This window comes from Neofelis nebulosa, chromosome 15 (genome assembly GCF_028018385.1).
Source record: "Neofelis nebulosa isolate mNeoNeb1 chromosome 15, mNeoNeb1.pri, whole genome shotgun sequence".
Taxonomy (NCBI): domain Eukaryota; kingdom Metazoa; phylum Chordata; class Mammalia; order Carnivora; family Felidae; genus Neofelis; species Neofelis nebulosa.
The window spans coordinates 24,570,160-24,596,637 of record NC_080796.1 but is presented as its reverse complement, the minus strand read 5'-3'; the positions used below and the strand labels follow the sequence as shown (position 1 = coordinate 24,596,637).

Genomic DNA, 26,478 nt, shown 5'->3' with positions numbered 1-26,478 from the left:
AAACCCTTAGGATGGGGATTGGCATATGGTAAGCCCTAAATAAATCTTACCTTATTATTATTACTGCTAAGTAGTTATGGAGACTATGTTTGAGTTTCTCCATAATCCAGGGTTAGAAAACCAGGAGAGCTTGAGAACGTGGAGACACCTAGGGCAGCTTCTGGAACTTGTCTCACACGAATGCACAATAAGGAAAGGACGAGCAGAGGCGGAGAAATGCTATGGGCCACACAGGCGACTTCAGGGAGAAAGGCGTCAAGGCACTCACTCTGAAGCAATGGATACTCGGCGGGCCCAGATCTGTGTCACAGCCCAGCAGAACCCAAGCAGCGCACAGAACCAGGCCGTGGGCCCTTACAAAGTCTTGCTCTGGAAGTCCCGTTGGGGGCCTGTTTGATGACACTCTGGTCAGGGCTGTAGAGCAACGGAGCTGTGCCCTTGCAGGTGGTGCTGGGGTTGTGATGCTGTGCCGTCTCCTTGCCAAGGAGTCACTCCAGGAAGCCAGAGCCTCGGGAACGACCCAGAGGACCTTTCAGAAGCCGTTGACAGAAGCAGCTGGGAGTTCTCACGCCCAGCACAGAGTCACTGCATGCAACAATACAGAGAGGAACGGTCACCAAGAGCTGGGCCCACAGGCCTTCCCTGTCACTGAGGGCCATGAGCCACAAAAGCAGGTGCCATCGACAGCGGCTCCTAAAAGACGGTGCTGGAAACCGCCAATGCGACCGATGCTCATGATTCAAAGCAGCAGAACCTCGGTGAGAAATGGGAGGTCTTACTGCTCAGAAGTTCTGGCTCCCCTCACAGCCAGTGCAGGGGATCCAAGTGCTGGTCAGTGAAGAGCACACTGTAGAGGGAACAGCATGGACTTGGGAGTCAAAAGACCTGGACTTGAGTTCTGGATTTTCCATTCCATGCCCTTGAGTAAGACCCTTAATCCTCTGAGTTTCAGAGGATTTAATAAGCCAATATATATATAAACGCTTTATAACATACAAAGTAACAGGAAAATCAATAACACTGTTGTCATTATGTTCTCAGTATATTCCTCAATGAATAGTAAAATTAGCAATTTTGCACGAGGGAACCCCAAGGGGCCGTAGCCCCAGAAAGTCTGAGGAGGGACCCAAGCCGGTTTGGGAGCTCCTCAACAGGAACCTTAGGTTACAAAACTGAGGTCTGGAGAGTGCACGTCTCACTAATGAAGAGGATCAGATTCAAATTCGTGATCTCGCCTTTGGGCCTCTGCGGAGACGTGGTACAGCTTTTCGGCTGCTTAATGTGCTGGAGATCCCATCTTGTTTCAAATGAAAAGCCACCTGAAAGTTTCCTGAAAAGGGTTTTCTTAGGGAAAATTTAAGCATAACATATCTGTGGTTGAACTTCAGTCAGTGGAGTCCCTCCCAAAGTTCCCTGAGAAAACCAGAAGTCAGCAGCATCTCAGCAGTTGGGAGAGGAGGACACATTACAAGACGCGATCACAGCTGCTGTGTTGTCAGGACATCCTTCTGACTGCGCTCAGACTGGTGCTCTCCACCCCGCGCCGCCAGTCGCGAGGATTCCCCGCACACAGCAGGGTAGGGGCACCACCTCCTTGCCTCCCTTGCCTTGGGCACTGTCTTCTGTTTTGGCAACGAGCGCGCTTCTGACAGACTCCATCTGCCCATCCACTTTGAGTTTCCACTGCACTGACATCTGGGATTCAAAACTATTCAATCTACTGTCAACAGAGTCTTCTTTAAAAAAAAAAAAAAATTAAGGGGAAAAAAAAACAGTCAAGAAGTAAAGGAATCCAAACACTATCTAAAATGAAACAGAGAAACAGCATTCTTTTTGTCTTGTTTTTTAAATAGAGCTTTCCATACCCCATGTGTTTATGCTATAATTAGAAAGTATGTTGTAGAAAGGGTGTTATGATCACCCTTTAAAAATCTTGTTTTTATAACACTGAATTTGCCATATGATATTAATTTGGGGAAAGAAAAACACAGGGAAGCAGCCACAGCACACAGAGTTCACATTGCAGGGCTATGGGGTTTCAGAGTCAAGAGGAATAGCTAAAAATAATAATAATAATAATGTCTATTAATGTTTTCAGGCATAAAAGTGATGAAATTGTCTAATTTGAGTCCGCATTGACTGTTGCCTAAACGATGGCAATAGACTGAATTATCCTGCTTCCCAATTTTTCCCTCCTCGGATTCAATCTCCAGAAATCATTGTCCTGAATCCCAAGTCTGATCATGCCCTCGCTCTGGTCAGAATCATTTAGTAGGCCCCTAGCACCTACAGATGTAAAGACTGCCCCAACTTGGTTGCCCACATTCCCCCTAGAGCCATTCTCAACAGAAGTGATCCTGCCTCCCCCAGGGGGTATTTGAAAATGTTGGGGGGGGGGGGGCAGAGGGTCTTTCCAGTGGTCAACATGACAGGGACCACTACTGGCTTTGAGAAGGCTGGGACTAGGGATAGACACTCCCTGAGATGACAAAGAAGCTTGCACCCCAAAATACCAATGGATTACCCATTGAGAAACTCTAAGGCTACCTTCTCAAGTTCTCCATATGTATTCTCCATATGTATTTTCTATTCCTTTCTCTGTCATATCCAATGCTCCAGCCACCTTGACTAGTCCCACTTCTGACCTCAGTGGTCGTGTTCACACAAGTCTCTGGTCTGGAATGTCCTTCCCAGCTCACTGATCTTTACCACCCTCAATCCTTCAAAACCCAGAATAAACTATTCCCACCACCCCATCAACATTAACTTCTCCCATTTCTGTGGTTCCACATCACTTTGCTTAAACCTCTGCTTTAACACTTACTGTATTCTGCCTTTAATTAGTGCCATTTTTGTGACTCTTATCTCCACCACCAAATAATACATCCTTGAAGACAGGAATCACCTTATCATCTTTATATACCTATAACACAGAGCACTCACTTAGTACCTGGTACTTTGTAGATTTGTTGAATTTAATTGAATTAAACTCATTATTTTTAAATATTTTTTTCTATCAAATACCTGTGGGGACATTCTAAGTTTTTGTTAAACTATTAGTGGATTTAACATGCAAAGTCTTATTTTATTAGGTCTTCATGGGCAAAAATCTGAGTAAATTGCAAAAATGGTTGGTCTCCTCTCCCTGTAACTTAGGGTTAAATCCTTTCAAAAGAAACAACCAAAAAGAGTTATTCTTCTAAAAGTCACAAGGAAAAGGAAAATGTAATTTTTTTGGTGTTACCCAGTGAGATCTTTGTGTACACATAGCTCCCCAAATGACTAAACTTTACAAATGTCACTTGATTTTAATTCAACTTTGTAAAAAAAAAAAAAAAAAAAATTTTTTTTTTTTAAAGTCACCTTTGGACTGGGATGAAACATGGAAAATTCCAACTCAAAGTAAGATTTTTTTTTCCCCCTAGGAAGCTGTGAGCAAATGAAAACAAGGTTTGGCGGGAGCATTTTATCACCTCTACCATAGGACGGGTCACTGCCAGCCCCATACTTGTTGATGAGACATTTGGCAAACGGCCTGCTGCAGAAATATAGTCTGTGACTTTATTTTGCTGGAGGTTTCATCCGTGAAGATTTTCTTTTCCAGTTACAAAGTTCTCCCAAGAGGGACATAGCTGCTTTTTGGAAACCTGTGAAGTGTTGGCAAGTCTTGCCCTGTTTACCATGGAAACTTGTACTTGGATAGAATTACAGTGTATGACCTGGTGCGAGCATAGATGGATGTTTGATGCCTGCTATTTTCTCTTCATGTTGATTTGGAAATTCTAAATCATGGAACCAGATCAAATAACTTTGATCTTTCCAGTTCATTTGTTCATCGTAGCATATGGTTATACCTGCACAGACTTGAAAATACATTGGCAGATGACAGAACATATGTTACAATTAAAATTTATGGGTTTGGTTCTGATTAATCTGCACAGAGTTGCCTGAAAAGGGAGTAGACTATTGGTAAGCATGGGTGATTTAATGGCTGCTATCTGTTGTTTTTTCTTCAGGAGTTCTAACATATCATATGGGTTTGAAACTGCATTGATGGGTTATTTTATTTTTTAAATAAGAAAGAAAAAAAATAACTAGCCCTGCCTGCAAGCAGATATTATCTGCTTTTCTCTAAATAACTGTTTAAAGCATCTGGCCCAGGATTGTGTAAGAGATTTGTTTTTATGTCTTTGGGAAATATTTAACAGTCTAGTACAGGACTTCTTCGCTTCTTGACTGGATTACGGCAATCATTTCTATCTTGATCCCAGACCACAGTGGGGCACCCCACCCTCAATCCATTTGCCATAGTCTTACTGGCCCTGTCATTCAAAAAAGCAGATCTGATCACCCCAATCCAATGGTTAAAACCCTTCACACAATTTTGGAGAGCTTTTAGGAAAAAGTGCCAAATTAGCTTGGAATGCAACACTCTATCCTAACCTTTTCTCTCACCTCACACAACTCTCACTCTATATTCTTCTGAACCACGTGTCACTGGCTAAGGTATCACTCAGTTGTGCCTCTCTGCTTTTGAGCCAGCTGCTCCCATGCATGTAAGGTCCTCTCTGAACTCCCTGCCTTTCCATGGCTTGCTCCTATTCACCTTTCAGCCCATGTGCCATCTTCTCTAGAAACCAACCCAAATTTTCTCATCTAGAAAAGGTGACGTCCACAAGTGTTCCAGTAGTACTTGTGCATGTCTCTAGGATGGCAGCTGTTCACACTCACACAGCACTGTAATCACAGAAAAGTTCCAAGGGACCATGTTTTATCCAGAGCGTAACAAATACCCTGGTATGTAGGGCGCCTGGGGGGCTCAGTAGGTTGAGCGTCTGGCTTCGGCTCAGGTCATGATCTCGCAGTTCGTGAGTTCGAGCCCCGCATCGGGCTCTGTGCTGACAGCTCGGAGCCTGGAGCCTGCTGCAGATTCTGTGTCTCTGTCTCTCTCTGCCCCTCCCACATTCTCTCTCTCTCTCAAAAATTTAAAAAAAAAAAAAATTTAAAAAAAAATTTTTTTAATATCCTGGTATGTAGAAGGTACTCCATAAAAATTGATCACATTATGGGGCACCTGGGTGGCTCAGTCAGTTAAGCCTCTGACTTTGTCTCAGGTCATGATCTCGCAGTCTGTGAGTTCAAGCCCCATGTCGGGCTCTGTGCTGACAGCTCGGAGCCTGGAGCCTGTTTCTCATTCTGTGTCTCCCTCTCTCTCTGCCCCTCTGCCTCTTATGCTCTCTCTCTCTCTCTCTCTCTCTATCTCAAAAATAAATAAACACTAAAAATTAAAAAAAAAAGATCACATTATGAAGGGACAAAGGATGAATGGAGCAATAAAAGTTTGCATTTATAGTATATTTGTTTTTCTAGTTATACCTTTAGACATTGATAATTCTTGAATTTTCCATTTTGTTTTTTTTTTTTAATTTTTTGATATTTATTGTTGAGAGAGAGAAAGCATGTGAGTGGGGGAGGGGCAGGGAGAAAGGGAGATACAGAATTCAAAGTGGGCTCCAGGCTCCAAGCTGTCAGCACAGAGCCTCACACGAGGCTCAAACTCACGAACTATGAGATCATGACCTGAGCTCTAGTTAGATGCTACCGCTGAGCCACCCAGGTGCCCCCTGAATTTTCCATTTTGAAAGGATCTTAATGATCAGGAATTATTTCTTCCCTTTCTACCATTTTGAAAAAACAACATAGATTTAAGAACCAAGCTGAACTAAAAGAAAGTTTACACAAGCTAAGAACTGAAGAATGCTCTTTTCATGGCTACCACAGCCATGGCTCCTGGTCCCAAGAAGCATCTCAAGTGTACAGCAGTTCTAAAGCAGTGGATGCTAATAATTTGACCAGTGTGTTTGTTGCTCGTCCATCTACCAGGCCCCATGAGCTGAGAGAATGTCTTCTCCTCATCATTCTCCAAGGAACACACTTAGTATGCTCTGACAGGAGAGGAAATAAAGAAGATCTGCATGCAGCAGTCCAATAAGGTTGATGGCAAAGTCCAAACTGATACAACCTACCTTACTGGCTTAATAGATGTCATGGGCATTGACAAGACTGAAGAGAATTCCTATCTCATCTGTAACACCAAGGGTCCTTTGCTGTTCATTATATTACACCTTAGGAAGCCAAGTACAAGTTGTGTGAAGTAAGAAAGGTCTTTCTGGGCACAAAAGAAATCCCTCATCTGGTGACCCATGATGCTCACACCAACTGTCCCCCTGATTCCTCACCAAAGTAAATGAAACCATTCAGATTGATTTGGAGACTGGACAGATTACTGATTGCATCAAGTTTGACACTGGTGACCTGTATATAGAGATCAGAGGTGCTAACATGTAAAGAATTGGTGTGACCACCGATGAAGAGAGACATCCTACATCCTAGTTCTTTCGGCGTTGTTCCCATGAAAGACGTCAGAGGCAACAGCTTTGCCTCTCAACTCTCCAACATTTTCATTATTGGCAAAGGCAACAAAACATGGATTTCTCTTGCCTGAGGAAAAGGGATCCACTTCACCATTGCTGAAGGACAGACAAGACACTGGCAGTCAAACAGAACAGTAGGTGAAATGATCTCTAGTGATGTGACCTGAAGGGTCTTTGTACTTAATTTAAGATAAGATGGCACAAACAGACCCATAAATATGGAGAACAAACTGATGTTTGGCAAAGGGGAGAGGTTGGGGGGGTGGGCAAAATGGATGAAATAGAGGGAAAGACACAGGCTTTCAGTTATGGAATGAGTAAGTCATTGGGATAAAAGGCACAGCATAAGGAACACAGTCAATGGCACTGTAATGGTGACAGATTGTGGCTACCCTTGTGATAGGCATAGCATAACATAGATGTTGTTGAATCACTATGTTACATACTTGAAACAAATGTCACATTATGGGTCAACCATATTTCAATTTTTTAAAAAGATAATATGGTGGGGCACCTGGGTGGCTCAGTTGCTTAAATGCCTGACTCTTGATTTCAGCTCAGATCATGATCTCACAGTTCGTGGGATCAAGCCCCGCAGTGCAGAGACTGCTTGGGATTCTCTCTCTCCCTCTCTCTCTGCCTCTCCCCTGCTTGTGCTCTCTTTCTCTATCAGAATAAACAAACATGAAAAAGAAGTTTTTTAATAAAAATAAAAATAAAAATAAGATAGAGGTGCCTGGGTGGTTCAGTCAGTTAAGTAACCGACTCTTGATTTCAGCTCAGTTCCTGATCTCACAGTTCATGAGCCTGAGTCCCACAAGTTCATGAGCTTGTGCACTGACAGCACAGAGCTTCCTTGGGAATTCTCCCTCTCCTTCTCTCTGCCCCTCTTTGGCTCATACTCTCGCTCTCAAAAATAAATAAGCATTTTTAAAAAAGATAATATGGCACAATTAGAATAAAAAACAAAGAATTGAAGAATGCCATTTCAGAACTAAGTATTAGTTCTGAAACCATTTCAGAACTAAGTATTAATGAATTACACAGGCATCATTCGAATGGTCCTGTGATCCCCTGCATGGCACACAGGTCACATATTGGCCAACACAAAACCTAAAATAAAAATACCAACTCTAGTTCGTGACCAGTGAGCTGCCTCCAGTTATCCCATAGATATTGGTAATTTTCAGGATAAAATCATTTTAAATTAACTTGAATACAAAGGAATTAACATAAAATTCTTAGCAGTTTCAGAAAAAGTATGTTATTAACTTGAACCAGTAATAGGGTTTACAAATCCTTCTCATATTTAAAATAATCCAGGGGCATCTGAGTGGCTCAGTCAGTTAAGCGTCCGACTTTAGCTCAGGTCATGATCTCACAGCTCTTGAGTTCGAGCCCCACATCGGTCTCTCCACTCTCAGCACAGAGCCCACTTCAGATCCTCTGTCTCCCATTCTCTCTCTTTCTCTCAAAGATAAATAAAAATTTTTAAATTTAGAATAATCTGCTTGCAGGATTTGTGACTTTCCACTTGTTTTCTTGTATTCCTCCAAAGGCACTGAGAGTTCAGAGACTCCAATATTTAATTCTAGTGGGAATAAACCCAGCTCCAGTCCAGAACTTGCACTTTGTGACGTCTTCCACCAGGCTCTGAGGGATAAAAGCACTGTTTAAAATCAGCCTTCTGAGGCACCTGGGTGGCTCAGTCGGTTAAACGTCAACTTCGGCTCAGGTCATAATCTCACAGTTCATGGGTTCGAGCCCCACGCCATGCTCTGTGCTGACAGCTGGGAGCCTGGAGCCTGCTTCGTATTCTATGTCTCCCCCTCTGTGCTCCTCACTGCTCATTTTCTCTCTCTCCCTCTCTCTCAAAAAATAAACATTAAAATCAGCCTTCTATGTAGAAAAAAAAACCTGGAGTGTGATGAAGTTCAACACTCTTTCTACCCTTAAACTACATCCCTCTCTACCCCTGCCATTACTGCCCAGTGTCTATAACTGCTTCAACAAACAGAAACACAAAATAAGAGGGACTAAGGCCTCAGATGTTACAGAGATCATCCACTGACTTAAACTCACACAGCCTACTATGTTTCCCTTTTTTGCCTTCTTAGCCTGGAAGCTCAGAGGCCAATTTATTACTCAGTCATAAAACTGTTCTACTCTCTGCTTCAGTTAGAAGCTTCATTCCGTCCACTGTATTTTATGAACTACACGTTACTACCCCCCCAAATTCATATCTTGAAGCCCAAACCCCCTAGTGTGGTTATATTTGGAGATGGGAGCCTCTTAGGAATTAAAGTTAAGTTAGGTCATTAAGGTGGGGCCCTGATTCAACAGGATTAGTGTCCTTACAGGAAGAGTCACCAGAGAACTAGTGAACTCTCTTTCTCTTTCCCCTTTCCCTCCTTTCGGCCCTCCCTGCACACACATTAAGGAAAGGCCATGTGAGGGCATAGCAAGAAGGCAGCCAAAAGGAGAGCTCTCACCAGAAACCAAACAAGCTAGAACCTTGATCTTGGGACTTCCAGCTTCCAGAACTGTGAGAAAACACACTTCTGTTGTTTAAGCCATCCAGTCAACAATATTTTGCTATGGCAGCCCCGGCTATTACACATATGATTCTCTCTTTGTCTGACTCTTCACTGCTCACCTGGCAACTAGCCCCTGAGCTCCGGTCGCTGTAAACTCTGCTGTACTACATCTCGCATCATCCACCCACCAGGCACACAAACTTGGAAAAAAATACTTCATAAGCTGAATGAAATCAAGAAAGGTAATAACTCAGCACAATAATTTGGGGGCTATACTCAATCTATACTTGGAACCTAAAAGAAATTTTTTAATGTTTACTTATTTTTGTGAGAGAGAGAGAACACACCCAAGCAGGGAGATGCAGAGAGAGAGGGAGACACAGAATCCTAAGCAGGCTGCAGACTCTGAGCTGTCAGCACAGAGACCGACGTGAGGCTCGAACTCTCAAACCATGAGATCGTGACCTGAGCTGAAGTCGGACACTTAACTGACTGAGCCACCCAGGCGCCCCATACTTACAACCTTAATTCAACCTTGTCTGTTGCTTTTAAAGAGTATCCTCCATAATTTTATAAAAAGCAATGATAACTTTTTTCCTTCATATACTCTGCTGTCCAGTTTTGTAAGTGCTGTTTCTATAAAAGTGGCAAAATTAATAAGTATACTGCTGTGGCTTGATTTCATGGGACGGTGTATCCTTACCGAACACTGAAACAAGCCCACTTCTACCCCATTTGCTTTGTTTTCATGTTTTCCTCTTTTTTCTAATCTGTAGTATCATCCACAACCCAGCCCCCCTCCTCCATTCTCAGGACTGTCCCTCCTACCACGCTGGCAACAAACAAGCTAGGTATTGCCTATTTCTTTGCTGTCATTCAGCTCAGAGAGAAAACTCTTTTCTTCGCGTAAGACATACTCCAGATAGCTATCTTATAAGCCTTCCAAACTGTAAGATCTTCTAGAAGTATAGATGTTTAGAGTTACAGAAAAGCTGATATTGTCCAATGAATAGTTTTTGTGTCAAGAAAAAAAAATCATGGATTAAGATAACAGAGTTTTGGGCCACCTGGGTGGCTCAGTCAGTTAAGCATCTGACTTTGGCTCAGGTCATGATCTCACGGTTTATGAGTTCGAGCCCCGCAGAAGGCTCTGTGCTGACAGCATGGAGCCTGCTTAAGATTCTGTGTCGCTCCCTCTCCCTCTCTCTGCCCCTCCCCCCACGATCACTCTCATTCAAAATAAATAAATAAACTTTAAAAAAATGTTAAGGTATATATATATATATATATATAAAATAACAGTGTCCACTACAGCTCACATGCTTAAAACTTTCCTTAAAAATTTTCCTCGTGGGGTACCTGAGTGGTTCAGTCAGTTAAGCATCCAACTCTTGACTTAACAGCTCAGCTCATGATCTCACAGTTCACGGGATCAAACCCCACATCAGGCTCTGCACTGACCAAGCATGGCCTTGCTTGGGTTTCTCCCTCCCTCTTTCTCTGCCTCTCTCTCAAAATAAATAAATAAATAAACATTTTTAAAAATTCTCCTTGTGGGCCAAAATATTCTGAATTTTCACTGAATGAAAATCATATAGCTAAGACTATTTTAGATAAATCCAATTTGACTTTTTTTAGGTACAGAATTCAAGAAATGACACGTTTATTTTTTGAAAACTGTATTTAGTCATTTTGACAAAAACAACTGAAAAGTGGTTGAGTCTTGTGAATTCCTGTGTGAACTGACTTCAGTGAGAGATAATGTTAGGAAAAATAATAAACTAAAGTTACCTGTGATTCAAAAGTACTTTATGAGTGACTACGAAAAGGTCTTCAATATCTCCTGGACAAGCACATCAACATTAGCCTTTTGGGCATTTAGAAACTGAATAGATTTAAATATCTCAAGATACAACAGGGTCCAAGTATAGAATGACCATTTCCACTGAGTTGTCCAGCATGGATACATGGTTACAGTGCCTCTATACATGGTTCTGGAAAAGACCATTGGTCAGGAAAGCAAGCACCAGTTCCCACTTCTTTGAGAATTAAAGTACTTAGTGTTTTCTTGAAATGCCCAAAGAGAGCTTAGCAGACCTGACATTCAAGATGTTGCATGGCCGCCCCAATATGACCTTTCCACTTTTCTATCATAGACTCTATTCTCAAGTCTAATTAAACTCCTTCTTGACAACACTATCTAATGTTTTCCATCCCACTTATGCTTTATATTATGCTGCTTTGTTTTCTTGATAATACTTATCACTATCTGAAGTTATCTAATTGATTTTTTACTGTCTATCCTCTTGCCTCTCAGAATGAAAGCCTCATAAGAGCAAAGATTTTGCCCTGTTTGGTGCTGTATCTCCGGGGTCTAGAACAGTGTTTGACACAAAGGAGTTACTCTTCCTCTCCCTCTCTCTCCCCACTCTCTCTCCTCTCTCTCCTCTCTCTCTCTCTCTCTCTCTCTCTCTCTATATATATATATATATATATATATATATATACACATAAAAGGAATGAATTAATGAAACCATTCCCAGAAACATCCAAGCTTCACTGTGTCTGTGCCTTGGAATATAAAGTTTCCTCCATCTAGAAGGCCTGTCCTCTCCTTCTATACATCTTAACAGTCCAGCTGAAATTTTGTGGCATCTAGGCACATGTTAGAGTTGCCAGTATGCATGCTTCAGCCCCCTCCACAGAGTGGAAGCTACTTACAGGATCAGCCTTTGATAGTTTCTTTTCAAATACGGACACACCAACTAATCTTTGATGAAGCAGGAAAGAATATCCAGTGGAATAAAGACAGTCTCTTCAACAAACGGTGCTAGGAAAACTAGATAGTGACATGCAGAAAAAAAAAACCTGGACCACTTTCTTACACCAGACACAAAAATAAACCCAAAATGGATGAAAGACCTAAACGTAAGACAGGAAGCCATAAAAATCCTAAAGGAGAAAGCAGGCAAAAACATCTTTGGCCTCAGCCACAACAACTTCTTACTCAACACATCTCCAGAGGCAAGGGAAACATAGCAAAAATGAACTTTTGTCTCCCAAAAAACAAGAGTCCAGGGCCAGATGGCTTTCCAGGGAAGTTCTACCAAACATTTAAGGAAGAGTTAACACCTATTCTCTTGAAGCTGTTCCAAAAAATAGAAATGGAAGGAAAACTTCCAGACTCCTTCTATGAAGCCAGCATTACCTTGATTCCAAAACCAGACAGAGACCCCACTAAAAAGGAGAACTACAGACCAATTTCCCTGATGAACATGGATGCAAAAATCCTCAACAAGATATTAGCCAACCAGATCCAACAATACATTAAAAAATTATTCAACACGACCAAGTGGGATTTATACCGGGATGGAGGGCTGGTTCAATAGGCACAAAACAATTAAAGTGATTCATCACATCAATAAAAGAAAGGACAGGAATCACATGATCCTCTCAATAGATGTAGAGAAAGCATTTGACAAAATACATCATCCTTTCTTGACAAAAACCCCCAAGAAAGTAGGGATAGAAGAATCATACCTCGAGATCACAAAAGTCATATATGAAAGACCCAATGCTAATATCATCCTCAATGGGGAAAACCTGAGAGCTTTCCCCCTAAGGTCAGGAACAAGACAGAGATGTCCACTCTCGCCATTGTTAATGAACATAGTATGTATGGGAAGTCTTAGCTTCAGCCATCAGACAACACAAAGAAATAAAAGGCATCCAAATCGGCCAGGAGGAGGTCAAACTTCCACTCTTCACAGATGACAAGACACTATATATGGAAAACACAAAAGATTCGACAAAAAAATGCTAGAACTGATCCATGAATTTAGCAAAGTTGCAAGATATAAAATCAATGCAGAAATCGGTTGCATTCCTATACACCAAATGAAGCAACAGAAAGAGAAATCAAGGAATCAATCCCATTTACAACTGAACCAAAAACCATAAAATACCTAGGAATAAATCTAACCAAAGAGGTAAAAAATCTATACACTGAAAGCTATAGAAAGCTTATGAAAAAAATTGAAGAAGACACAAATAAAAGGAAAAAGATTCCATGCTCCTGAATAGGAAGAACAAATATTGTTAAAATGTCGATACTACCCAAAGCAATCTACATATTCAATGCAATCCCTATCAAAATAACACCAGCATTCTTCACAGAGCTAGAACAAACAATTCTAAAACATGTATGGAACCAGAAAAGACCCCGAATATCCAAAGCAATCTTGAAAAAGAAAGCCAAAGCAGAAGGCATCACAATCCCGGATTTCAAGCTGTATTACAAAGCTGTAATCATCAAGACAGTATGGTACTGGCACAAAAACAAGACATTCAGATCAATGGAACAGAACAGAGAACCCAGAAATGGACCCACAAACATATGGCCAACTGATCTTTGACAAAGCAGGAAAGAGTATCCAACGGAATAAAGACAGTCTCTTCAGCAAGTGGTGCTGGGAAAACTGGACAGCGACATGCAGAAAAATGAACCTGGATCACTTTCTTACACCACACACAAAAATAAACTCAAAATGGATGAAAGACCTAAATGTAAGACAGGAAACCATCAAAATCTTCGAGGGGAAAGCAGGCAAAAACCTCTTTGACCTTGGCCGCAGCAACTTCTTACTCAACACATCTCCGGACACAAGGGAAACAAAAACAAAAATGAACTATTGGGACCTCATCAAGATAAAAAGCTGTTGCACAGCAAAGGAAACAATAGCATAACTAAAAGGCAACCGACAGAATGGGAGAAGATATTTGCAAACGACATATCAGATAAAGGGTTAGTATCCAAAATCTATAGATTTTGGACTTATCAAACTCAACACCCAAAAAACAAATAATCCAGTGAAGAAATGGGCAAAAGACGTGAATAGACACTTCTCCAAAGAAGACATCCAGATGGCCAACAGACACATGAAAAAATGCTCCACATCACTCATCATCAGGGAAATACAAATCAAAACCACAGTGAGATACCACCTGACACCTGTCAGAATGGCTAACACTAACAACTCAGGCAACAACAGATGTTGGCAAGGATGCAGAGAAAGAGGATCTCTTTTCCACTGCTGGCGGGAATGCAAACTGATGCAGCCACTCTGGAAAACAGTATGGAGTTTCCTCAAAAAGTTTAAAAATAGAAGTACCCTACAACCAGCAATTGCACTACTAGGTATTTATCCAAGGGACACAGGTGTGCCGTTTCGAAGGGCACATGCACTCCAATGTGTATAGCAGCACTATCCACAATAGCCAAAGTATGGAAAGAGCCCAAATGTCCATCAATGGATGAACGGATAAAGAAGATGTGGGGCGCCTGGGTGGCGCAGTCGGTTAAGCGTCCGACTTCAGCCAGGTCACGATCTCGCGGTCCGTGAGTTCGAGCCCCGCGTCAGGCTCTGGGCTGATGGCTCGGAGCCTGGAGCCTGTTTCCGATTCTGTGTCTCCCTCTCTCTCTGCCCCTCCCCCGTTCATGCTCTGTCTCTCTCTGTCCCAAAAAAATAAATAAATAAATAAATAAAAATAAATAAATAAATAAATAAATAAATAAAAGAAGATGTGGTGTATATATATATATGTATATATATATATATATATATTCAATGGAGTATTACTCAGCAATCAAAAAGAATGAAATTTTGGGGTGCCTGGGTGGCTCAGTTGGTTAAGCATCTGACTTCAGCTCGGGTCACAGTCTCGAGGTTCATGAGTTCAAGCCCTGCATCAAGCTCTGTGCTGACAGCATGGAGCCTGGAGCCTACTTCAGATTCTCTCTCCATCTCTCTGCCCCTCCCCTGCTCATGGTCTGTCTCTTTCAAATGTAAATTAAAACAACAAAATTTTTTAAAAAATCAGAATGAAATCTTGCCATTTACAATTACATGGATGGAACTAGAGGGCATTATTATGCTAACCAAAATTTGTCAGAGAAAGACAAATATCATGTGACTTCACTCATGAGGAATTTAAGACACAAAACATGAACATAAGGGAAGGGAAGCAAAAATAATATAAAAACAGGGAGGGGAACAAAACATAAGAGACTCTTAAATATGGAGAACAAACAGAGGGTAATTAGAGGGGGTTGTGGGAGGGGGATGGGCTAAATGGGTAAGGGGCATTAAGGAATCTACTCCTGAAATCATTGTTGCTATGCTAATTAACTTGGATGTAAATTTTTAAATTAATTAATTAATTAATTTTAAAAAAACAGACACACAAATGTGTGCACGCACACACACGCGCGCACGCACACACACACACACACACACACTGGCACAGTGATACTTATTCATTACCGTAATGAATGGGACTAAGGCACCATTCAAGTTCTTAATGTGATTTCACCTTAGCTAAAAATTTAACAAGTGGACCTATCATTTGGTTAGTGCTGTGAAATGGCAAGAGAAATATATCAATTACTGGTGTTCAATACACTCATAAACAGCCAGAAAGGCAAAACTCTGGTGCAAATTCAGATCATTAGTTAATAAACTTGGATTTATTTTGTCATATTGAGCTGTCCTATTGAGCTATTGAGTTGTCCTCTGCCTGGTTTCTGGGACACAGTCAGGACTCCCTATGGCCTTCTGATAGGAGTTTAGAAAAAGAAAAGGAAAGAAGATAAGACAGAACCTTCCCAAGCCTACATAAATCTGAATGGGCCTCCTGTCCTTAGGTTTATGTCAGGCTGACCTCTTTGCTGCCCTCGTGGAGGAATCTGGCCTGAACGGGTTAGCTGAGATTTAGGAAGGCAGAAGGAGAAATGCTTTTGTTCATCCCTTGAACTGATGGGCCTTAGTACCAGGTGAGTCATTCTAGTCCTACTCATTTTTCAACGACCAAATTCCCCTTTCTCATCCCTCCCCCTGAGGGCACTCAATCTCTAACAGCCCATTCAGTAATACGTTCTTCAACTATACTCTAAACAAGAATTCTCATGGCACGTAATGATAGTGAGTCCTCTGACCATAAAAATTATCAATGTTTAATCCCATGCTTTTTTTTCTCTGTACTACCTCTATGCTCCTTCGTGGCCTTATACCACAGAAAAATGTCCTTCTTATTATTTCAACCTGCTCTTCAGTATCTCTTGCTGGATCTAGAGGTGAATGAAATCTGTGGACGATAGCACAGCTGCTGTTTATTTGGTTTTGTTTTTCTACCAGTGTGAATGGTGGGGTACAAATTGGTGATTTCCAAGGTTCATTTTTTCATACCTAGGTGTGATACCCCAAAGGGTATCATAAAATTCTTAAGACTAAACTAATTTGGACTAATCTTAAAATTTCTGAAATAAATACTGGGCAAAAGGATTCCCTGACGCAAAGCATAGCAGAAGTTGTTGTGGGGGCACCTGGGTGGCTCAGTCGGTTAAGCAGCCAACTTCAGCTCAGGTCATGACCTCATGGCTTGTGAGTTCAAGCTACATGTCAGGCTCTGTGCTGACAGTTCAGAGCCTGGAGCCTGCTTTGGATTCTGTGTCTCTGTCTCTCTCTGCCCCTCACCCACTCACGCTCTGTCTCTCTCTCCTTCAAAAATAAATAAACATTGAAAAGAATTTTTTTTTAAAGTTATGTCTCCAGATTAGGAACTATTGTGTTCAGAAACAGACCTAGTGCATTTTGTGAATACTGTCCAGTTACTTACAAAGTTTAAATGTTTTGTGATGATAAATAAATTGTTGTTGCATGCAAACTCTTTGAATTTTAAAATATTCACCGTTCTTTAAGCCCTTAGAATCAGAAACCTGACATGTATGGGAAGGTTACACAGACAACTGTTACTAACTGCAACAAGCATTACTTCCAGGTTGGCTTGCTAACAACAGAAAATAGCTGTAGTCAGCCACAAACAGGTATGCAAGGAAGGAAATGAACAAATGTCAATTATGCGCCCCCCATGGTCAAAATAGATAGATGCATGTTTGCTGACACTAATCCATTCCACTGATGCTCGTGAGAGTCAGATGGGAGTATGGCTTGTTCACAAGGCTGTCTTCAAAAATGGTCTACAACACCCTACACAAACCGGGGCATAAATCCGAAACAAGAGGAAGAGAAGGTAAAGGTTCATCACGCAGTTTCAATCCCAAATGCAGGTGCACAGAGCTGGAAAGTATTTTACTCAGTACCAGTGAATGCAACACAAATAACATTTATACTTCTTTACTAATAATATTTAGAACTTATTACTTAGTATTTATTTAGTACTTACTATGTGCCAGGAGCTGTCCGAAGTCCTTTAACATATTAGTAATAGAAACCTCACAGCAGGTAGTTAGCAGTAGGCTGTTACTGGTTTTAACACCATGCAAATGAAGAAACAGACACAAAGAGAACAGGCAACTTGCCCCAAATCATACATATAGTAAGTGGGTAGGCAATGGAGCTAGGATTCAAAGCTAGGGATTTATGGCTCTGGAATCCATACTATTAACCACTATACTACCTGCCTAAGGGGTACACAACATGTTTATAAACTCTACTGAAAGATATCTTGAAGTTACAAAACATTCAAGAAGCACTGCACAAGAAGAAGGAAAATGATGCCCATCCAAGGAGCTGTGTTGCCACAAACAACTACAAAGAGACAACAGACCAACCTGATCAGTATAGGTGGGTGTTACCAAAATGGGTACAATACCTGCATCATCACTAAAGGAAGACATTCAACAACTGCTAAAATAGGAAGCCATTAAAAACCATACAGAAAATATTGAGGTGCCTGGGTAGCTCAGTTGATTGAGCATCTGACTTTCCCTCAGGTCATAAGCTCATGGTTCATGAGTTTGAGCCCCATGTCAGGCTCTATGCTGACAGCGTGAAGCCTGCCTCGGATTCTCTGTCTTTCTCTCTCTGACCCTCCTCCACTCACACACTTTCTCAAAAATAAATCAACATAAATAAAAAAAAAATACTGGGGCGCCTGGGTGGCTCAGTCGGTTGAGCGTCTGACTTCGGCTCAGGTCATGGTCTCACAGTCTGTAGGTTCGAGCCCCACGTCAGGCTCTGTGCTGACAGCTCAGAGCCTGGAGCCTGCTTCCGATTCTGTGTCTCCCTCTCTCTCTGACCCTCCCCCATTCATGCTCTGTCTCTCTCTGTCTCAAAAATAAATAAACATTAAAAAAAAAATTTTTTTTTAAATACAGAAAATACTGTGCATCTGTTGTGAACAAATCAAATTCTAAGAAATAAGGTAAATACTGTAGTGTGGCTTTTCCTCAATAATATTTAAGGGAGAGTAAGATATACCCTTCTTGGCATATCAGCTACAAACAGGTATGCAAGGAAGGAAATGAATGAATATCAATTATGGCAATGAGGCATCACTGAACTAATGTCACAACAATCATGAAGGCATCGGCGGGGGGTGGGGTTGGGGGGGGGCAGGAGGGAGGGTGAAGAAGCATCATCACTCCTTCCAAGTTACTCATCTCTTCAGATTAATGGACAGCACAAAACTCTTTCAGACAATGTGAGGAGCTGTAAGCAGTGAAGATCAGATTAGACCTCCATTACTAGTTGTTTCCTTTGTTTGTTTGACCAACATCATCATTTCTTCTTTCTTCTTATGGCATTAACATATGTGGTGATGATACACAGTTTTATAAGACAGGCACTCCACCTGAGCCACGTGTGCCCAGTTGACGCACCTGCACATGCCTGGATTGGTGAATCCTACCATATATTAGCATTGACTTGATAGAAACAACCAAAATTACCGAAATTACTTCAAGGAGCCAGTTCTAGGGGATTATGACTTAAAAACTAATGCTTTGGGCCTAAGAGAAATTCAAACTTATGGATATTATTAAACAAGTTCAACTATTTCAGCAACAGGAAATGTCACAGCATCATTATAGTTCACAATGAAAATAATAATGCCCAAGTGCCCATGTGATCCTCCAAGGTTATTCATGAAAGGAATTGCTTGCCTTATGAGATATAGGCTTGATATTACAGTCACTGAGATGATCACATGAAATACACCATTTCTAATCTATTCAATTCTTAGTAAATCATTTGGACAATCATGGAGCCTTAACTAAAAATCTTGTTTCATTAATGTTGATTTATTTTTATAAAAGAAAATACAAAATTAAAAACTAAATTAAACCTGCAAATGGAAAGTAAATGTGAAAACCATAGTTAATCATCTAGAAGCAATATCAAGACACTTGAAGTAAGCAGAACATGTAATCATATCTTCAAATAACACCTTTGTTAATAGCACATGAGTTGCTAGTGAAAATTACATGTAAGCCCTCTTATTTTTGAAAACTTTTTTTTATTTTGAGAGAGAGAAAAAGTAGGGGAGGGGTAGAAAGAAAGGGGGACAGAGGATCTGAAGCAGGCTCTGTGCGGACAGCAGAGAGCCTGATGTGGGGCTCGAACTCACAAACTGTGAGATAATGACCTGAATCAAAGTCACATGCTTAACCAACTGAGCCACCCAGGTGCCCCAAGCCTTCTTATTTTTAACAAATCCATACACCTGAACCTTCAGCAACACAGTGTTCACACATTTCCTACCTTGTTATGCCAGTGATTACACAAACGAATACAAATACAAAACAGTAAGTATTTTATTATTAAAATCCACTAAGACAATACACCATCATTCTGACATTTGTTTCTTTATAAAAGTAATTAAAAAGTAATACTAGTGCTGAATTATGTGATACTACAATTAAGACACCTGGGATATCGCATTCAGATAAAACTGCCCAAGCTAAAAATGTTAGGTTATAAAACCTGAGGAAATAAAAGTACTCATTTGTTCATTTGTTCATTCATTCATCCATTCAACTAACAATAATATTAAGTACCCATAAAACAGTATAACATATGTTGTACTACCCATTTTTGGTAAGTATTAATACATTTATTGAACATTTTATTCATATAGTCTATTATGAGTTCAATAAACATTGTTCTTAGATATACTTTTTTTAATATTTATTTTGAGAAGGAAGAGTGCACATGCGTGGAGGAGGGGGATAGAAAGAGGGAGAGAGAGAGAATCCCAAGTAGGCTCCACGCTACCAGCAGAGAGCCTGACGTGGGGCTCGAACCCACGAACCGTGAGATCATGACATGAGCCAAATTTAAGAGTAGGATGCTTAACCAACTGAGCCACCCAAGTTCCCCTGTTCTTAAATATAGTTAATGAACTCTGTGATGAAACTCTTGAGAAAATCTCATAGTTTTCTCAAAATGTTTTTCCTGAGACCAACTTTTTTTTAATGTTTATTTATTACTGAAAGACAGAGAGAATCAGAGCATGAGCAGGGGAAGGGCAGAGGGAGACACAGAATCTGAAGCAGGCTCCAGGATCTGAGCTGTCAGCACAGAGTCCGACGTGGGGCTCAAACTCACAAACCACAAGATCATGACCCGAGCTGAAGTTGGATGCCTGAAGTTGGCGACTGAGCCACCCAGGCGCCACCTGAGACCAATTTTTATTTGAGGAAAATACACATTAAAAAATTGGGGACCAGCCACAGCAACTTCTTATGCAACATGTCTCCGAACACAAGGGAAACAAAAGCAAAATGAACTACTGGGACCTCATCAAAATAAAAAGCTGTTGCACAGTGAAGGAAACAATCAGCAAAACTAAAAGGCAACCGACAGAATGGGAGAAGATAGTTGCAAACAGCATATCAGATCAAGGGTTAGTATCCAAAATCTATAAAGAACTTATCAAAGAACTCAATACCCAAAACAACAAATAATCCAGTGAAGAAATGGGCAAAAGACGTGAATAGACACTTCTCCAAAGAAGACATCCAGATGGCCAACAGACACATGAAAAAATGCTCCATATCACTCATCATCAGGGAAATACACATCAAAACCACAATGAGATACCACCTCACACCTGTCAGAATGGCTAACATTAACAACTCAGGCAACAACAGATGTTGGCAAGGATGTGAAGAAAGAGGGTCTCTTTTGCACTGCTGGTGGGAATGCAAACTTGTGCAGCCACTCTGGAAAAGGGTGCAGAGGTTCCTCAAAAAGTTTAAAAATAGAAGTACCCTACAACCCAGCAATTGCACTACTAGGTATTTATCCAAGGGATACAGGTATGCTGTTTTGAAGGGGCACATGCACCCCAATGTGTATAGCAGCACTATCAACAATAGCCAAAGTATGGAACGAGCCCAAATGTCCATCGATGGATGAACGGATAAAGAAGATGTGGTATGTATATACAATGGAGTATTACTCAGCAATCAAAAAGAATGAAATCTTGCCATTTGCAGCTACATGGAACTAGAGGGTATTATGTTAAGCAAAATTAGAGAAAGACAACTATCATATGACTCCACTCATATGAGGACTTTAAGATACACAACAGATGAACATGAGGGAAGGGAAACAAAAATAATACAAAAACAGGGAGGGGGACAAAACACAAGAGACTCTTAAACATGGAGAACAAACAGAGGTTTGCTGGAGGGGTTGTGGGACAGGGGATGGGCTAAATGGGTAAGGGGCATTAAGGAATCTACTCCTGAAATCACTGTTGCACCATATGCTAACTAACTTGGATGTAAATTTTAAAAATAACTTAAAACAAAAACTTACTCCCAAATGTTTCAAAGGAAAAAACTGCAGTATGTACTTGAATCTTTTCTACATAAGATTTCTTTTTCAAAAGATTTTTTTAATACTGAAAAAAGATAAAAAGGCTAGAAACTGCATCCTTTGAGACTTTTTTTGGCTTCCACTGCAGGATTAAGCCTTAAATCTCTGAGCTTTCCTGCTTGGCCTTCCACTTGATAAACCCTTTTCCACTTTAGAGTCTTTACACTCGCACTCCGTCTGCCAGAAATGCCTTACCCTGAATGTGCCCATGGCTTTGCTCCCCACTGCACTCCTGTCTCTGCCCAAATATCCTCTCCTCTGGCAGTACACGCCCCCATCACTCTGCACCCTTTCCCTGATGCAATAGACTGTTATGCAAATCTGCTTTGGATCCTTGTGACTGAAATAACAAGAAGAAGTTCATGTGTAATAGACCCAGCATTAGGATGGCTCCATGACATGGATCCTGAAATAAACAGCAGCATTACTCATCCTTGCACGTCAATAAAGATTGTTTCCAGACATAAGGACGTTTACTGACTTGGAAACTATTTGAGCCTTAATATTAAAGAGTATTACTTTCATTAGAAATTTCTTGGAGGTCTGATGACATTTGCTGATTGGATTTGAAAGTCAAGTAAAATGAGATGGCCCCTCTCAGGCACTAAATATATATGTGGCTTTTAAAGTTAGACAGACCTGGCTCAAATCTCAGGTCTTCAACTAACTGGCTGTGTGAGCCTACACCTGAAACTACTCTCATTAAAAGCACCAAAACCTCCAAAAATCCAACAGACACATTCCAGATCTTATGTGACTGGAACACTCTGAATCATTTGGTGTGGATGATGATTCCTTTTTTTTTTTTTTCCACGAATTTTGCTTTCTTTCTACATTTTTGGCTGTTCCTTCTCAAACTCTTCCTTTTTTGTCTTCCAAATATTGATGTTTCTCAGAGTTCTGAACTAGGCTCTCTTTTCTCCTTTCCTCAGAGTTCTGAACTAGGCACTCTTTTCCCCTCACTCCATTCTTTCTTGGCACTATCACTCTCTCCCATGGTCAGACTCCCACAATGGCATACAATTGTCTCCCAAGGTCCAGATCCAGGTATACAACAGTCTACTCAATATCACCCACCATATACATTTCCCAGAGACACTTCAAATGGATCATGTCCAAGCAGGAACTTGGCACTTCCTTCACACCCAGCCTATATTCTCCTCTTCCTTCTGCTAATGAAAGCACCGTGACCCATCCAGTCACACATTTCATAAACCTGCATCACCCTTAACTCCACTCTCAATTTCCCCCTTCCCTTCTCTGATCAGTCACCAAATCTTGTCACAGCTACTTCCTATATGTCTCTCAAATCTGTCCATGTCCCTTATTCTCCACTGTCATTACCCTAGTTCAGGAGAAAAAATCATCTCTGTATGGATCGACCGCCTCTAGAGAATACAGGCTTAAACAGGTAGCATTGCCATGAGAAATAGTTCATGAACAACTTCGGGTATTTGGAGTAAATTAATATCCTACTCTAGTGATCTCTGACTCTCAGGGAAGGTGAAGGTCATATCCTTTTTTCCTGGGAGTCAGAAACTATGCACCTTAAGGAGGTTGTTTCATTAATTAACAATAAAGCAGAAAATATAAGCATTTAATATTTGGGGGCTTTGACTGACTTTGCTATCCGAGTGATCCTATACAAGCCCAGAAAAAAATCTAGCCAATTTGATTCTACGTGGTCCAAAGTTGGTTAAATTGAGAACATTAACAGTTAAGATTTAATAAAGAGGGACGCCTGGGTAGTTCAGTCAGTTAAGCGTCTGACTCTTAATTCTGGCTCAGGTCATGATTTCATGATTCATAAGATCGAGCACAGAGTCTGCTTGGGATTCTCTCTCTCCCTCTCTCTGCTTGTCCCCAGCTCACTCTTTCTCACAAAATAAACTTTTTTCTTTAATATTTAATAAAAGATTTAGGAACAAACACATTTATAATAATACACTATTACTAGTTAATTATTGTACCTTCATGTTAATAAAAATGTAATGCCTATACCTTTTATGAACAACCTGAAAGCATCAAAATGACAATTTACAAATACCCTACTAGATTTAAAGTGTATTGTTTTAGAAAAAGTTGCTACTGGGGGCGCCTGGGTGGCGCAGTCGGTTAAGCGTCCGACTTCAGCCAGGTCACGATCTCACGGTCCGTGAGTTCGAGCCCCGCGTCAGGCTCTGGGCTGATGGCTCAGAGCCTGGAGCCTGTTTCCAATTCTGTGTCTCCCTCTCTCTCTGTCCCTCCCCCGTTCATGCTCTGTCTCTCTCTGTCCCAAAAAAATAAAATAAACGTTGAAAAAAAAAAGAAAAAGTTGCTACTTAAGTAGTTAAATGGTTACTACACTTACAACTTAATAATAAAAAAGCCCACTTAAAAATAGGCAGAGGAAAAAAATAGGCAAAAGATTTGAATAGGTATTTCCCCAACAAAGACATATAAATGGCCAATAAGTCCATGAAAATATGTTCAACACCATTAGTTATTGGAGAAATACAGATCAAAACCACGCTGAGATACCACTTCGGGCCTACTAGGGTGGCAATCACCAAATAAATGGACAATAACAAGTGCTGGTGAAGATGTAGAGAAATTGGAGCCTTCATATATTGCTGGTACCATTTAGGAATGCTAAATGGTACAGCTGCTTTGGAAAACAGGTCAGCATTTCTTCAAAATACTACCATATGAAGGGTGCCTGGGTAGCGTCCGACTTCGGCTCAGGTCATGGTCTCACGGCTCATGGGTTTGAGCCCCGCAACAGGTTCCGCACTGACAGTGCAGAGCCTGCTTGGGACCCCCTCCCTCTCTCTCTGCCCCTCCCTGCTCTTGTGCACACGCGCGCTCTCTCGCTCTCTCTCTCAAAAGATACACATTTAAAAAATACATATATATTACCATATGAAATAGTGCTATACCAGCAATTTCACTTCTAGGTATATACACAAGAGAAATTAAAACAGATGTGTATGGGGCGCCTGGGTGGCTCAGTCGGTTGGGCGTCCGACTTCAGCTCAGGTCACGATCTCACGGTTCGTGAGTTCGAGCCCCACATCAGGCTCTGGGCTGATGGCTCAGAGCCTAGAGCCTGCTTCCGATTCTGTGTCTCCTTCTCTCTCTGCCCCTCCCCCATTCATGCTCTGTCTCTCTCTGTCTCAAAAATAAATAAACATTAAAAGAAAATTTAAAAAAAAACCAGATGTGTATGCAGAAAATCTGTACACCAATGTTCACAGCAGCCTTACTCATAATAGCTAAGAAAAGGAACAACCCAAATGTCTATCAACTGATGAAGAAATAAAATGTGGTAAATCCATACAATGGAATATTATTCAGGCAATCAAACAGAATGGATTATTAGAGCATGCCATAACATGCATGAGCCTTGAAAACATTACGCTCAGCGAAAGAAACCAGATGCAGGTCAGTCTAACTCTAAAACCCATGTATATAGTGCCTGGGGGAACCTCTCATTTTACTTGACTTTTCAAATTCAATCAGCAAATGTCATGGGACCTCCAAGAGATTTTTAATAAAAGTAATATTCTTTAATATTCAGTTGTAAATAGTTTCCAAACCAGTAAGTCCCATTACATCTGGAAACAGACTCTTTATTGATGTGTGAGAATGAACAATACTGCAATCTGTTCGGGATCCGTGTCATGGAGCCGTGTTACACATGGACTCCTTTGCGTGACACAAGGGTCCCAAGCAGATTCACATAAATTTATTTTCCTAAAAATGACACACCAAATGTATTTACAACATAATATAAAATAAAAAAAACACCTTTTCAGATAATTTAAATAAATAACTATAACAATCTCCCTGATTTTGTAAAACTCACTCTATTTCTAAATATACATTTGCTGAATTTCTGTAACCCTTAAGTTATAAAGAGATTTCAAGCAGAAGTTTTTGAAGGTTCATTAAATAACATGCCTTTGTAGATTTATTTTTAAAAATTATTCAGTGCCTGGAAATTCAGATATGATGCTATTGACTCCTTTACTCACCACAAGAGACAAGTGTTCAGCTCATTTATTCTCAGAACAAAGCCTATCTTTGACACGTCTTATTATGTCACATTTCATTATATTGTAAGAAACAATTTTTATGTTAGAAAAGTAAAATACTTCCCAGACTTTCCAATGACCTTAAAACAAAAACAAAAACATCTAGGGGCACCTGGGTGGCTCAGTCAGTTGAGCTTCCAACTTCGGCTCGGGTCATGATCTCATGGGTTCGTAAGTTTGGCCCCCACGTCAGGCTCCTTGCTGTCAGCACAGAGCCCGCTTCAGATCCTCTGTCCCCCTCCCTCTTTTTCCCTCTCCCTCTCATGCTCTCTCTCTCTCAAAAATAAATAAAACATCTTAAAAAACAAAAACAAAATCATGGCTAAGTCAGTATTTTGGAACTTGTGCTCTTTTACATCAGAATCTGATCCATAACTGGAGATGCCAGGACAGCCCACAAATGCTATCTAGAAATATATAACATTCCTGAGGCCAAGACTAAATGCTTCTAGTAAATCTAGTCGCTATATACCATGATTTTTTAAAGATAAAATACACTCAGAGTGTCATTTAGGATGTCAAGTTCACATTTCCCTACTGTACCTCTGACATAAGATCAGAGTCACTCTTTCGATGCATTTTACTTCAAAAAATATTTATTGATCATCTGCACACCTACACCTCTTTTCTTCACCTCCTACCTAATGAGCAAAGAGAAAAAGAAGTCCCTTAACACCAATCCACAGCTCGTGACTCCACAGACTAAGGTTGAAAGCCCAAGAGTACAGATTCTTGAGAAAGATTAATC

The 26,478-nt window shown here is 40.8% G+C and overlaps 1 pseudogene; it reads left to right on the top strand.

Annotated features, from left to right (window-relative positions):
- Nucleotides 1-5,783: 5,783 nt before the first annotated feature.
- LOC131495538 (small ribosomal subunit protein eS4, X isoform-like) overlaps nucleotides 5,784-26,478 on the top strand; it is a 61,805-nt pseudogene continuing 41,110 nt past the window's right edge.